The sequence below is a fragment of the Rattus rattus genome, chromosome 3, assembly GCF_011064425.1.
Source record: "Rattus rattus isolate New Zealand chromosome 3, Rrattus_CSIRO_v1, whole genome shotgun sequence".
Lineage (NCBI taxonomy): Eukaryota > Metazoa > Chordata > Mammalia > Rodentia > Muridae > Rattus > Rattus rattus.
Genome location: NC_046156.1, coordinates 218,496,904 through 218,511,297, shown reverse-complemented (window position 1 = coordinate 218,511,297; position 14,394 = coordinate 218,496,904). Strand labels below are relative to the sequence as shown.

Below are 14,394 nucleotides of genomic sequence, written 5' to 3'. Positions count from 1 at the left end.
AACAATTCTTTTGGAGATTGTTTGGCCATTTTTTTACCTTACTGGTTTTTTGCTTGTATAACATGGTTTCTGATTTTGTATTTTTATGGTGTGTGTGTCTGACTTTCTGTCTACGTGTCTATGTATTTGTCTGTGTGCATATGAGTCTATGTATGTGTGTGTGTGTATCTATGTGTGAGTCTGTTTGCTTGTGTTTAAGTGTTTGTCTGTATGTGCATACTTGCAGACATGTGTATGTGAATGTATGTATGTATGTATGTATGTATGTATGTATGTGTGTGTGTGTTTCACAAAGTCTTTGTTCTGTTTGTTTTACTCTTGTTTGTCTTTCTATTTATTTTTCATTTTATTAAGAGACAAAGAAAAAAAATGTGGCATTGAATTGGTGAGAAACCAGGAAGGATCTAGGAGGAGATGAGAGAAGAAAAACTCTGATCAGGATATACTGTATGAAAAAACTTTCACCAAAAAAAATGATTAAAGAGAAAATTAAAAGAGAAAAAAATACTAAGAAAATCTCCTTTTATAATAGAATAATAGAAAATGTTTAATAATTTGTAATAACCGTGATGATCTGAAACTTTAAAACAATATTAATATGTAGTAGGATAAATCTGCCTTAACAAAAAAAAAATAAAACAAACATATATAAAACAAAGCAACATATTCATATGCAGACCATAAAACTTATGAGTTTTTTTAGCAGAGCTACCATGAATAAAATAAATAAATAACCAAGATCACATGCTTCATAACAATAAATGAACTCGGGTTGGGGATTTAGCTCAGTGGTAGAGCACTTGCCCTGGGTTCGGTCCCCGGCTCCAAAAGAAAAAAGAAAAAAAAACAATAAATGAACCCAAAGAGGTCAATAACAATAAATTTCTATGTGTTTGGTTTATTCTAAATGCTTTAAAACCATACTGTCACAGTCTCTGGTGTAATGACTATGGAAGAACAATTTTTGTGGCTATGGGGTGCATGTGTCATGAGAAAGCAACCACACTCATGCCTCAGACAAAGGGGCCATTTCCAGTGAGCATCACCTCCAGAGGAGTGTTGACACCTGTTCTCCATAAAGTTGTTTATGGATCTTTTTGTTTCTGTCTTTGCATTTCCAGAGCACATTGCAAAGACATTCATCTTCTATGGTGGCCCTAATCTTTTACCAAAAGCTCAAGGGGCAGGCTTCTCATGAAATACTATCTGACATTCCAACACTAAAAATTACTTTGAATCCCTTGGTGTTTTTTCATAGTGTACATAGTAGTAGTTTTAATACAATTTTTTCAGTCTTAATTCAAAAATGACCTTTTATAATTTTAGTAAAGTGCTAGAGTCTAAAACACAAACATTCTAGAAATATGCAAACCAAAAAAGAAATGTTTTTTCTTTCAAAAAGCTTTAGTCCTAGGAAAACATACTTTTTTTCCCTCAATGAAAAACATAATAAAATTGTTACGACTCTATTTGAACGGAAAGAGTCTGGAGCAGAAACAATCTGGGAACAAGACCACCACAGAAAGACAGTTTCTACTCTGCCTTGCACACACACATACTCCTGATGACACACATACTTCTGGTCCAGTAGAAGAAAATGGGGTTTCATGGTGATGGCTTACAGACAGAACTTCAAAGTGCTTTCAAACACTGGCCCTCATTTCACTCACTCTCCAGATCCCCTTCGCCCCACATGAGAGCCCAACAATGTCCTCCTCCAGAATCACCCTACCTTTGTAACTGAGTTCCAGAGTCCATCTCCAGTATAAGGTAATAAATAGCAAAACTACTTCAGTGCATGCTCAGCTCTTGGTGTTTACATTCTTGGAACACTGATGTGAAGGAGCATGGGAGATGGTGATAAATGTTCATCAATATCTTTCCTGCCTCCTAAGCCCTGCCCCTCCTGAGAGACAAACAGCTCCCATGAGGTTTCTGAAGTTTCCCTTGCTGCTTGTCAGTCAAAACAAAGAAGCTCTCATAACCCTCTTTCCTCCAAGGTATGAGTAAAGCCATGATCTTTTATTCTTTGTCAATGGAAATCATAATTCTTATCCTGATAACTATGGTCTTAATCCTGGTGGCAATGCTTCCTCTCTCATGACACCAGTTGGTCATATATACATACCTGCCCTCTCCAGCTATAATTGCCAACAGAGATTTTGCATTAATATGGATGGTATCCTATTGAGTCCTTCCTACTTTACCTTGGACCCCATGAACAAGAATTTGTACTAAGAGTAAGACTGAAACTAATTAAAAGTGAACACCATTGTCTCTCAAACGTTCCTCTAATCCTATGTTAAGATACTAGGTCTAGCACCTAGTCTCCCCTAGAAATAACATTTAGGTCTTCTCTAATCTTCTTGTCCTGTTCGAGCTACTCTAACAGAAAAGCTCATTCAGAAGCAGGGCCAGGACTACAATGAGGAAAACAAGACATTTACCTCAGAGTAAACCTCTAAAGATTGCCAAATATCATGGCTGGGTTTTGTCTTCTCAACTTGACATCTGCTATAGTAATCTGGGAAGAAGGAACCTCAGTTAAGAATATTCTCCCACCAGATTCCCTATAGGAGACTTCTTAGGGTGTTTTCTTGAGGAATAATTGATGTGAGTATGTCCAGCCTTCTGGGAGTAGTGCCCCCACTAGGCAGGTGGTCTTACGCTGAATAAAATTGTAAGATGATTAGCCATGAGGAGTGAGCCAATAAGCAGCACTCTTCCATGCCTCTGTGTCAGTTCTTGATCCACATTAGTTCCTTGAGTCCTTGCCCTGACCTCCCTTTGTGATAAACTGTGACCACTAAGCTGAAATGAACTTTATTCTGCAAGTTGCTTCTGGTCACCGAGCTTCTCATAGCAACAGAAACACAAGCTAGGAAACAAACAGCAGCCATCAAAACTAAATACTGGTGGAGCTTTTCAGATAGAACCACACTCTGTATTGCAGGTGAGTTTTTAACTCACAGCAACCTTCATGCCTCAGCCTCCAAAGGTCTAAGGTTAATGTTGGGAGCCACCACACTCAGCTCACACATAAATACTTTATTGTGGTATTTTAATCAGTCAAAATCAAGGCAAAGACACTCTGCCCACATTTCTGTCTCCAGAGGAAACCACCAAACCCCATTTGGGACCCTGGTGCACGGGGGGCGGGGGGGGTGCTGGAAAGGGCGGCGCAGGTCCTCCTGGTTGCTGCCCTTGCAGAGAGCTCTTAAGCAACACCCCACGAGCAAACTTGAGCCTCAGGACCACAGGTAAGACCAAATTTTCTGCTCCAAGCAACCTGACTGGTTGTCTCAGGACACACAGAGGCAAAATTCCTCTAGAACCAGACACTTCCAGTTTTTAGCTGGATTCCCAACCTCGCTGATCCCCACCCCTAGCTCACTGCTCCAGTGGGAGCGAGAGCTCACCTCCCGGACAGGTGGGCACTCCGGAGACTGCAGAGCAAAAGAGACCACCAATACTGCCCACCCCTGCCCACGTCCCTGGCCCAAGAGGAAACTGCATACGGCCTCTGGGAAATGGTAGATAGGGGCACTGGAGCTGCAGGTCCCCTACGCCCGAGACACCTCCGGAACCTGAAGGGACCGACCGGATTAACAGTTCTCTGCACCCAAATCCTGTGGGAGGGTGACCTAAACCTTCAGAGAGGCAGACAAGCCTGGGAAGCCAGAAGAGACTACACTCTAGCCAAATTTCTGACTCCAGATGAAAACACCAAAGGCCATCTGGGACTCTGATGTACAGGGGCTCCCGAAAAGGGCAGCGCAGGTCCTCCTGGTTGCTGCCCTCGCGGAGAGCTCATAAACAACACCCCACGAACAAACTTGAGCCTCAGGACCACAGGTAAGACCAACTTTTCTTCTCCAAGCGACCTGCCTGGTGAAATCAGGACACAGGCCCACAGGAACAGTTGAAGACCTGTAGACAGGAAAAACTACACGCCCGAAAGCAAAACACTCTGTTCCCATAACTGGCTGAAACAAAACAGGAAAACAGGTCTACAGCACTCCTGTCACACAGGCTTATAGGACAGTCTAGCCACTGTCAGAAATAGCAGAACAAAGTAACACCAGAGATAATCTGATGGCAAGAGGCAAACGCAGAAACCCAAGCGACAGAAACGAAGACTACATGGCATCATCAGAGCCCAATTCTCCCACCAAAGCAAACACTGAATATCCAAACACACCAGAAAAGCAAGATCTAGATTTAAAATAATATTTGATCATGATGCTGGAGGACTTCAAGAAAGGCATGAAGAATTCCCTTAGAGAAATGCAGGAAAACATAAATAAACAAGTAGAAGCCTATAGAGAGGAATCACAAAAACCCTGAAAGAATTCCAGGAAAACACAATCAAACAGTTGAAGAAATTAAAAATGGAAATAGAAGAAACCAAGAAAGAACACAGAGAAATGAAAGGAAGAGAGAAGGAACCTTAGATACAAGCATCAGCAACAGAATACAAGAGATAGAAGAGAGAATCTCAGGAGCAAAAGATTCCATAGAAATCATCGACACAATTGTCAAAGATAATATAAAACAGAAAAAGCTACTGGTCCAAAACATACAGGAAATCCAGGACTCACTGAGAAGATCAAACCTAAGGATAATAGGTATAGAAGAGAGTGAAGGCTCCCAGCTCAAAGGACCAGTAAATATCTTCAACAAAATCATAGAAGAAAACTTCCCTAACATAAAGAAAGAGATGCCCATAAGCATACAAGAAGCCTACAGAATTCCAAATACATTGGACCAGAAAATAAATTCCTCCGGTCACATAATAGTCAAAACACCAAATGAACAAAATAAAGAAAGAATATTAAAGGCAGTAAGGGAAAAAGGTCAAGTAATATATGAAGAGAGACCTATCAGAATTATACCAGACTTCTCACCAGAGACTACGAAAGCCAAAAGACCCTGGACAGATGTCATACAGACCCTAAGAGGACACAAATGCCAGCCCAGGTTATTGTATCCTGCAAAACTCTCAATTAACATAGATGGAGAAACCAAGACATTCCATGACAAAACCAAATTTACACAATATCTTTCTACAAATCCAGCGCTACAAAGGATAATAAATGGTAAAGCCCAACATTAGGAGGCAAGCTACACCCTAGAAGAAGGTAGAAACTAAACGTCTTGGCAACAAAACAAAGAGAAGAAAAGCACACAAACATAACCTCATATCCAAATATGAATATAACAGGAAGCAATAATCACTATTCCTTAATATCTCTCAACATCAATGGTCTCAACTCCCCAATAAAAAGACATAGATTAACAAACTGGATACGCAATGAGGACCCTGCATTCTGCTGCCTACAAGAAACACACCTCAGAGACAAAGACACTACCTCAGAGTAAAAGGCTGGAAAACAACTTTCCAAGCAAATGGTCGGAAGAAGCAAGCTGGAGTAGCCATTCTAATATCAAATAAAATCAATTTTCAACTAAAAGTCATCAAAAAAGATAAGGAAGGACACTTTATATTCATCAAAGGAAAAATCCACCAAGATGAACTCTCAATCCTAAATATCTATGCCCCAAATACAAGGGCACCTACACACGTAAAAGAAACCTTACTAAAGCTCAAAACACACATTGCACCTCACACAATAATAGTAGGAGACTTCAACACCCCACCCCCATCAATGGACAGGTCATGGAAACAGAAATTAAACAGAGACGTAGACAAACTAAGAGAAGTCATGAACCAAATGGACTTAACAGATATTTATAGAACATTCTATCCTAAAGCAAAAGGATATACCTTCTTCTCAGCTCCTCATGGTACTTTCTCCAAAATTGACCATATAATTGGTCAAAAAACATGCCTCAACAGATGCAGAAAGATAGAAATAATCCCACGCATCCTATCAGACCACCAGGGGCTAAAGCTGGTCTTCAATAACAATAAGGGAAGAAAGCCCACATATACATGGAAGTTGAACAATGCTCTACTCAATGATAACCTGCTCAAGGAAGAAATAAAGAAAGAAATTAAAGACTTCTTAGAATTTAATGAAAATGAAGGTACAACATACCCAAACTTATGGGACACAATGAAAGCTGTGCTAAGAGGAAAACTCATAGCTCTGAGTGCCTGCAGAAAGAAACAGGAAACAGCATATGTTACCAGTTTGACAGTACACCTAAAAGCTCTAGAACAAAAAGAAGCAAATACACCCAGGAGGAGTAGAAGGCAGGAAATAATTAAACTCAGAGCTGAAATCAACCAAGTAGAAACAAAAAGGACCATAGAAAGAATCAACAGAACCAAAAGTTGGTTCTTTGAGAAAATCAACAAGATAGATAAACCCTTAGCCAAACTAACAAGAGGAAACAGAGAGTGTGTCAAAATTAACCAAATCAGAAATGAAAAGGGAGACATAACTACAGAATCAGAGGAAATTCAAAAAATCAGCAGATCCTACTACAAAAGCCTATATTCAAAAAAACTTGAAAATCTGCAGGAAATGAAAAATTTCCTAGACAGATACCAGGTACCGAAGTTAAATCAGGAACATATAAACCAGGTAAACAACCCCATAACTCCTAAGGAAATAGAAGCAGTCATTAAAGGTCTCCCAACCAAAAAGAGCCCAGGTCCAGACGGGTTTAGTGCAGAATTCTATCAGACCTTCATAGAAGACCTCATACCACTACTACCCAAACTATTCCACAAAATTGAAACAGATGGAGCACTACCGAATTCCTTCTATGAAGCCACAATTACTCCTATACCTACACCACACAAAGACCCAACAAAGAAAGAGAACTTCAGACCAATTTCCCTTATGAATATCGACGCAAAAATACTCAATAAAATTCTGGCAAACCGAATCCAAGAGCACATCAAAACAATCATCCACCATGATCAAGTAGGCTTCATCCCAGGCATGCAGGGATGGTTTAATATATGGAAAACCATCAACGTGATCCATTATATAAACAAACTGAAAGAACAAAACCACATGATCATTTCATTAGATGCTGAGAAAGCATTTGACAAAATTCAACACCCCTTCATGATAAAAGTCCTGGAAAGAATAGGAATTCAAGGCCCATACCTAAACATAGTAAAAGCCATATACAGCCAACCAGTCGCTAACATTAAACTAAATGGAGAGAAATTTGAAGCAATCCCACTAAAGTCAGGGACTAGACAAGGCTGCCCACTGTCTCCCTACTTATTCAATATAGTTCTTGAAGTTCTAGCCAGAGCAATCAGACAACAAAAGGAGGTCAAGGGGATACAGATCGGAAAAGAAGAAGTCAAAATATCACTATTTGCAGATGATATGATAGTATATTTAAGTGATCCCAAAAGTTCCACCAGAGAACTACTAAAGCTGATAAACAACTTCAGCAAAGTGGCTGGGTATAAAATTAACTCAAATAAATCAGTAGCCTTCCTCTACACAAAAGAGAAACAAGCCGAGAAAGAAATTAGGGAAACGACACCCTTCATAATAGACCCAAATAATATAAAGTACCTTGGTGTGACTTTAACCAAGCAAGTAAAAGATCTGTACAATAAGAACTTCAAGCCTCTGAAGAAAGAAATTGAAGAAGACCTCAGAAGATGGAAAGATCTCCCATGCTCATGGATTGGCAGGATTAATATAGTAAAAATGGCCATTTTACCAAAAGCGATCTACAGATTCAATGCAATCCCCATCAAAATACCAATCCAATTCTTCAAAGAGTTAGACAGAACAATTTGCAAATTCATCTGGAATAACAAAAACTCAGGATAGCTAAAACTATCCTCAACAATAATAGGACTTCAGAAGGAATCACTATCCCTGAACTCAACAGTATTACAGAGCTATAGTGATCAAAACTGCATGGTATTTGTACAGAGACAGACAGATAGACCAGTGGAATAGAATTGAAGACCCAGAAATGAACCCACACACCTATGGTCACTTGGTTTTTGACAAAAGAGCCAAAACTATCCAACGGAAAAAGGATAGCATTTTCAGCAAATGGTGCTGGTTCAACTGGAGGTCAGCATGTAGAAGAATGCAGATCGATCCATGCTTATCACCCTGTACAAAGCTTAAGTCCAAGTGGATCAAGGACCTCCACATCAAACCAGATAAACTCAAACTAATAGAAGAAAAACTGGGGAAGCATCTCGAACACATGGGCACTGGAGAATAATTCCTGAACAAAACACCAATGGCTTACGCTCTAAGATCAAGAATCTACAAATGGGATCTCATAAAACTGCAAAGCTTCTTAAGGCAAAGGACACTGGGGTTAGGACAAAACAGCAACCAACAGATTGGGAAAAGATCTTTACCAATTCTACAACAGATAGAGGCCTTATATCCAAAATATACAAAGAACTCAAGAAGTAAGACCAGAGGGAGACCAATAACCCTATTAAAAATGGGGTTCAGAGCTAAACAAAGAATTCACAGCTGAGGAATGCCGAATGGCTGAGAAACACCTAAAGAAATGTTCAACATCTTTAGTCATAAGGAAATGCAAATCAAAACAACCCTGAGATTTCACCTCACACCAGTGAGAATGGCTAAGATCAAAACTCAGGTGACAGCAAATGCTGGCGAGGATGTGGAGAAAGAGGAACACTCCTCCATTGTTGGTGGGATTGCAGACTGGTAAAACCATTCTGGAAATCAGTCTGGAGGTTCCTCAGAAAATTGGACATTGAACTACCTGAGGACCCAGCTATACCTCTCTTGGGCATATACCCAAAAGATGCCCCAACATATAAAAAAGACACGTGCTCCACTATGTTCATCGTAGCCTTATTTATAATAGCCAGAAGCTGGAAAGAACCCAGATGCCCTTCAACAGAGGAATGGATACAGAAAATTTGGTACATCTACACAATGGAATATTACTCAACTATCAAAAACAATGACTTTATGAAATTCATAGGCAAATGGAGGGAACTGGAGAATATCATCCTGTGTGAGGTAACCCAATCACAGAAAAACACACATGGTATGAACTCCTTGATAAGTGGCTATTAACCCAAATGCTTGAATTACCCTAGATGCACAGAACACATGAAACTCAAAAAGAATGACCAAAATGTGAATGCTTCACTCCTTCTTTAAAAGGGGAACAAGAATACCCTTGGCAGGGAATAGGGAGGCAAAGATTAGAACAGAGGCAGAAGGAACACCCATTCAGAGCCTGCCCCACATGTGGCCCATACATATACAGCCCCCCATTAGACAAGATGGATGAAGCAAAGAAGTGCAGGCTGACAGGAACTGGATGTAGATCTCCCCTGAGAGACACAGCCAGAATACAGCAAATACATAGGCGAATGCCAGCAGCAAACCACTGAACTGCGAACGGGATCCCCGTTGAAGGAATTAGAGAAAGGACTGGAAGAGCTTGAAGTGGCTTGAGACCCCATATGAACAACAATGCCAAGCAACCAGAGCTTCCAGGGACTAAGCCACTACCCAAAGACTATACATGGACTGACCCTGGGCTCCAACCTTATAGGTAGCTATGAATATCCTAGTAAGAGCACCAGTGGAAGGGGAAGAAGCCCTTGGTTCTGCCAAGACTGACTCCCCAGTGAACGTGATTGTTGGGGGAGGGCAGTAATGGAGGGAGGATGGGGAGGGGAACAGCCGTATAGAAGGGGACAGGGAGGGGTTAGAAGGATCTTGGCCCGGAAACTGGGAAAGGGAATACCATTCGAAATGTAAATAAGAAATAATCAATTTAATAAAAAAAAATTCAAGGCAAAATCTATGATGCATCAAAACATTACAATTTTAAATAAGCAATATTACTGTTTTCTTTTGCCTAAGGTTCTCACATAGCAAAGCATATTTGCAATTTTGCCTTTACTTAAATTTTTGAGATTTGTTCATTGGGAATTTGATGGATAAAGCTAGCATGTGACTCCTCCCATACCATCTCTGCTAAGAAGCATCAGAATAAAACATACTACATGAAAAATGTGACCTTAGTAATAAGAGTCATGAAAAAAACTTGCTTAGGAAATTTCGTGTAGTTTGAATAAAGTATTTTCATATAAATTATTTAGCATAAAATAAAATTTGTAAAAGTATGATAATTCACTAACCCTTCCAAATTTGAAATTATAAACATCTTTCCAAATTGTTATTTTAGAAATAGAACTTTGGTTACTTAGACCTGGACATTATTAAGATTCAAAGGTAAATAATCATTTCACTGTTGATAGCTGAGTGTAGAGCATGGTTGACGTTATTGATCTTTTTCCAACTAAGTAGCAGTGAATTCCTCACTGCAGTTCCAATAACTAGAAATGTTTTTAGACATTATCAAACTCCCACTGGAGAAGTTTAAACTCACTAGTTGAATCTATCCCCGTAAAACCATGCAAATTTCATTTGTATGATGATGGAGGTCCAACCAAAGACCTTAAGTGTATCAGACAAATTTGCTCCCAGATACCTGAAAATGACAATTTCTTTTAAATGTCATCACTTAAAGAAGTGAACTTTCAAGAAAATGAGCAACTGTGATTAGAATTCTTGATAAAGCAACAAAACCTATGAGACTAGAGAGCCATGGGACCAGGAAGAGTAGGCCTGGAAGCAAGAGTCAGGTCCAGGCTTGTCTGAACCGCAGAATTATCATTCTGAGATCCACAGAAATAGGATCACTCCTCTCATGCCCCAGAACTGCATATCCTAGCTTTCTTCCTAGTCCTATGACCCCAACCCTTTCCTCACCAGAGTAGGGGTAACCAAGTAAAACTGGTTCTGGCTAACTTCCTTCCCTCCAGCCCAGACCAGGGTGCAGCAGGCCTGACTACCACCTGCCACTGCCCAGGAGAAGAAGCAGACACAGGAATGCTAAAAAAAAAAAAAATCATTCACTTCTCTAATAAACAGAACACCAAATATATCAACCTTTTTTTTCTTAAATACATTTGCCCATTGGCAACTTTAAGCCTCAATCCTGAAACATAGAGTGCAGGGGTTTAGAAATCAAAACCAACCTAAAATGAAAAATCAAAAAGTAAATACTCCTTACATTAAGCTGGACTTCAAAAAACCAAATAACTAGATGAGGAACCTGGATTCCACTCCCATTTCCGAAGTAAAAATGAAAGGAGAGAACATAATCCCACAGGATGGTCCTGACGGTTACACACGCACACCATTGTATGCCTGCCTCTCCCCACACACATGCATATCATCACGTGCAAACTATAATAATAGTAACTAATAGATGAAATTTAAGACTTAGAACTAGCCTGAAGCCTGTTCTACACCCTATACCTATATTCCCATAGGGTTTTAACGAAGGTTGTTCTGACACACACAAAGAGAAGAAATGTTTAAGAGAGAGAGCAGGAGAAGGTGACCTTAGTTTTTCCACTTATGGGAATTCGCTGGCCAGGTTCCCATCATCGAAGTGTCCAAGGAATGCTAAGCTAGGATGCTGGCTAATAATCCAAGTGCCAGTAAAAACCAATTCTTCCTTTCAAAAATGATTCATCTTTACTATTAGCCTTCAAAACAAATCAGGTATTGCTGTTGCAAGAGCCATGAGAAGGGTAGGCTTCCAAAGAACAGAGCATCAGAGATTCAAAATGTCTTATATAAAAGACAATTGAAAGAGACAAAAATATTAGCATTATCATATAAAGTGATTTTTGCTATCATTTTAAGTGCCACACAAGGACAGAAAACTATAAAAGTGAGAAAGCAATTTCAAAATGATCCAAATGAAATTTCTAGACATGAAAAATATAATCTCTGAAATTTTAAAAGTCAATATTTTTCTTCAGTGGCAGAGTTAACCCAGAGACAGAATTAATGAAGTAGAGAATCACACAGTAGAAACTCTGAAGTAAACAATCCAAGACCATCAAATGGAGAAAAGAGAGAAAATCTAATGTACAGACAGATCTTCTCGGCTCCAGAAAGGGTACAGGAAGTACTCACATCCATTACCAACAGTAACTTATAGACTTCTTAAACCTCTTGAATCAAGATTCATCTAGAAGCTGGTGGCTTCTTCAATAACCTCTGGCCCTGAAGTAGCCTTGTTATACTTGTGCTGTTCATGTTGTTGTCATATCATTGATGTACATATACTGTCTGTCAATATGTAAAGAAATTCAGCTTATTGTTGAAAGGACTTTGAGAATTATGTATTAGGGTAGGGAAACAATTGTTTTAGACCCTTTTGTGTCATAGGACAAATAGAACATCATAGATTGGGTCGTTTGTAAAGAAAAGAAGCTTGTTTCTTACAGGTGTGGAGTTGGGACAATTAGGTGGAGACATGCATTGGACAAGGCCCTTCTTGCTATCTATGGTCATCTAATGGCAGCAGAAGAGAACAAAAGAGCAAAAGAAGGGGATGGGGCAAAAGGAATCCAAGCTCACTTCTTGTTGTAGACTAAGCTGTCTTTAAGTCACAGAGATCCTCCTCCCTCTGTCTCCTGAGTGTTAGAACTAAAGCTGTGCACTAACATGCCTACCCAAACTGACTTTTATAATAATCCTATCTTAGTACTAACCGACTTCCTAGATAATGACACTAATCAATTCCTCATGACCTAGTCACCTCTCAAGCATTCTACCTGTTGACATAGAAAATGAAGGTTAACCAACACACAAACTTTAGGCAGCACATTCATTCTATTGTGATGTCTATTGTAGCATAATAAAATCTGTTTTAAGTGTATATAGAGAGGCTGGAAAGATGGCTTGAGAGTTAAGGGTGTTATTACTCTTGATGATGACTAGGTTTGATTCCCAGCACCCACATGGTAGCATAAAACCTTCTTTTTTAATAATACTATTTTTCTTGGATATTTTATGTATTTACATTTCAAATCTTATCTCTTTTCTCCCCTCTCCCAAACCCCCTCCTGTTGCTTCTATGAGGAATGTTCTACTCCCACCCACCCGCTCCAATTTCAACACCTTGACATCACCCTACACTGGGGAAACAAACCTTCACAGGACCAAGGGCTCTTCCTCCCATTGATGCTGGACAATGCCATCCTCTGCTACATAGGTAGCTGGAGTCATGCGTCCCTCCATGTGTACTCATTGGTTGGTGGTTTAGTCCCTGAGAGCTCTGGAGGGGTATGGTTGGCTAATATTGTTCTTCCTATGGTGTTGCAAACCCCTTCTGCTACTAGCTCAAAACCTTCTATAACACCATTTCAAGTAAATTAAATTCTCTTCTGACATCCTCTAAAACTGCATGCCCATGATTCACAGAAACACACCCAGACACAGACATGGACACAAAAAAAGTAACTAGCTTTTTAAAAACTGTATGTAGAGAGACACCCATACTGACATTACAGAAGCAAATGTTCATAATTGAAATAATGACAATAAAAAGATTACATTCTTGTGAACTGACAACTAATATCTACAGGACCCAACCATAAGCATATAAGGTTACACTATTCTTTCTTGCCTGTATCAAGCAGCAAAGCTGAGGAAATGTTTGCTTTCAGAAAAAAAAAAATCACAGATTTCAAAGCAAACATAATGCATAGGAAACAATTTATATCCCCTATAGTTATGTTACTGGGTTTAGGGTGTCATTCATTAGCTCAAGGCCCCACATTTGAGCCCAGAAAGAAGAGGCAGAAGAAGAGGAGGAGGAGGAGGAGGAAGAGGAGGAGGAGGAGGAGGAGGAGGAGGAAAGGAGGGGAGGAGGAGGAGGAGGAGGAGGAGGAGGAGGAGGAGGAGGAGGAACAATAGCAACAACCCAGGCCAGCCAGTGCTACACAGTGAGACCCTATCTAAAAAATTTTTAAATAACCTTATTATAAACTTTAGCTATTAACATAATGAAATATTAGCAGAAAGAAACATATAAATCATTAAAGCAGACTTGAAAGCACAGAAGTAAATTGTTACATTTATAGTCAGTCAATAAATGTGATGAGAATTTCACTGGGGAAAAGATAACCTGCAAATGGTTGTAAAGGAAAACTGGATCCACACGTGAGAAGACGACACCATGCTCTGGCTCAGACTTCATACAGAACATACAATGGATGCTTAGTCTGTCTCTATAGCTATGTGCAACACAAAAATTACGTTCATTTATTCTTTCATTGTTACAGAATGAATCCATGGTTTCCCTCATGTCAGAGAAGTACTCTATAACTGAACTACATCCCCATCCCTAAATACATTTTTGCTTGAGTAGAAAGAACTCATGAACTATTTCTCTCTGATTTTTGGGATGGACTTAGTTAAACATGCTGTGACAGCTGTAAAGAACTTTCTGCTACTCACCTGCCCGTATACGTAAGCATAAGGATCTTAAAAGTCAAACAAATACAGATATATTCGAAAGTGGATTTGACTCTAATCAGTTTTACAAATGGAAAGATTC

The 14,394-nt window shown here is 39.5% G+C and overlaps 1 long non-coding RNA gene across 4 annotated transcripts in view; it reads right to left on the bottom strand.

Moving 5' to 3' along the window:
- Positions 1-14,394, bottom strand: part of LOC116897346 — a 55,024-nt gene that overhangs the window by 19,648 nt on the left and 20,982 nt on the right. The gene's annotated exons all lie outside the window — the stretch shown is intronic.